Consider the following 2,507-nt stretch of genomic DNA (forward strand, 5'->3'; position numbering starts at 1 on the left):
TTTTTGCAATAACTTTTTTGTTTATTAACCGATTTTAATTTAACCAGTCTCATTTTGTAGATAATTTTACTCCCTATAAGCTGTCTGAGAGTCACTTTTCGCTAAAATTGATGGTTTTCCCTGCAAAGTGAAAAAACTGTTTTCCTCACTTATTTGTTTAAATAGAAAAGTTAGCTAATAAAAGTTTTTGACTCACGAGACGACAGAGGTCTTGTATTATGTTCCTTTAGACAATTTTACAATAATCTAGCGGATAGGACTTTTTTCGAGTAAAAATTTAATTTGCTTGGTCTAAACTTACTGGGTACATGAAAGAGTATACAACAATAAAATATGTAACATGAGTTCAAATGTACGTGTAGCGTTTAGAAGTAGCAGGGGACTAACAACTGGTCAGTGGTCCCCACAAAACAGAAAAAGAAGAAGGCTTATTGATAAGGATAAATAATAGGCAACACACAATTTTAAAAAGATTGGTACGCCACCATGCAGGCGGGTGGCAAAGTTCATGTGATGAATGGGTTGCATACTTCCACTATATAATTTAAAGTTTCATTTATTTAATAAAAATAAAAAATACATTTGCTAAATATTACTTATTACTGAGGCAAATGTATTTTTTATACTTATAATAGGGAGGACATGTACACCTGTTTGAAAAAGAAATACATGGTATTACAAAGTTTTTATTTAAAATGTAAAAATTAAACAAATTCACAAATTCTGCACAATAACAATACTATTTATTTCAACTAACATTTATTTCAACTTTATAATAGTAGTTTATGACAGAAAGCGAGGCCTAAAGTCCTGGAGAGTATATTATACATATAGACATAACAGAAGGTATAACCTACGAATTACAAATACTATTATCAATAAATAAAATATGTCTAACATCGTTCAAAGTTATTTTATTACTCAGTATTTGTGGTAATTTATCACTTACCCAGTCTAGTCACCAAATAGTTATATCTCCACCTTAAGCCACTATATTTAAATCATAGATTTTCTTTAAGCTGCCGAAAGCACAAAGTAATTACCTCCTTTATAAAAGCAGTTTATGGCCGAGTGTCCTAGAGAGTATACTAACAGGTATGTATAACCTACAAATTACGAATACAATTTTCAATAAATAAAATATTTCTAACATCATTCAATATTATTTTATTAGTCGTCACACACTTCACAGCTTCTGTTCTTACTTATCTGGAGGAAAAATGCATTCATAATTTAATTAAAATGTCGATATGCTGATGGAATGATGGCCTGGACGACTGGTGGGATCACATCTTCACATCACAGAGGCGGGATCGTGACGTCACAGTAGCGCTGTTGGGAAGCCCTGTGATAGAACATTTTACTCTGGTGGCGCCATCCCATATGAAGGTGGCAAACTACTCGTGTTTTCAATTTATGCAGGCTGAAAAAGAGTGGTCACTGTATCCTCGCTGACCTCGCTCGCCCCCAGTGTTGTCGTGTGACGACATCTAGCGTCTGTTACAAATTTATATTTTTAAAATGAAAATTGTGGTTGGTTATGGTCTAGAAAGAATATTTTTGTTTTCTAATGATATTACTTTATATCATAGGTATATCCACATAATATATGAAATGTAGTAAATATATATATGGAACGATCCGTGTCAACCGTGCCACCCGCTAGTACAAAAATTGAATCGGTCAAAAAAATCGCACAACGGCTTAAAAAATTCGTTGAGATGAGCTCTTTTGAAAGCCGAGTGGCGCCTACTGTGCCTACAGCCTACAGCCTACTGTGGCATTTTAGAATAGTCTCATTAAATTGACCTATTACAGATATTAGTTTTTCAATTTTTTCTTTAAAAATGAGTGCAGATACGAAAAAAATACAAGGGATAATAAAGTTTCTAAACAGAACTAGGAAACGATTTCCTTTAACGGACACGGTCAGTGGCGCACCACAAAAAAATTTGGGGGTGGAAAAGGGGCCGCGACCTTGAAAAAATGATCACGCGGTAGACTTTCACAATGATTTGGCATACCTATCCAAGTAAACCCCAATAAATAACTAAACCCCAAAATTTGAACAAAATATCTCAAAAACTGTAGGCGCTAGAAAGAAAAAATTTAAAAATTCTTCACTTTTGTACGCCTTGTAGGTCCGTATCGAAGCTTTTGCGGACTTATATTGATATAAACTTTTCTACTTAAAATACGATTCTCTATCGCCTGTTAAAGTCCTACTACAAAAAAGTGGGCCACCCTGTATATATATATATACATGTTTTAGACAAAAGTTATAGGGTTCGGAGGGGGACATACGATGGTGACCTTGAAAATAACCGAAGTCGATTTTCAAGGTCAAACGAGGGTCAACTTCGATTTTTCAAATAAAAACCCCTATTTTTTATTGCAGGATCGTATTCTACGGAGAAAAATACAAACTTTTTGCAGGAAACTATTTTTCGAAAATGCATTTTTTTCCGAGTTTTTCTCGAATTTCGTTCGTCATGTTGTTTGAAGAT

The sequence above is a fragment of the Anoplophora glabripennis genome, unplaced genomic scaffold (assembly GCF_000390285.2).
Source record: "Anoplophora glabripennis isolate ALB-LARVAE unplaced genomic scaffold, Agla_2.0 scaffold107, whole genome shotgun sequence".
Lineage (NCBI taxonomy): Eukaryota > Metazoa > Arthropoda > Insecta > Coleoptera > Cerambycidae > Anoplophora > Anoplophora glabripennis.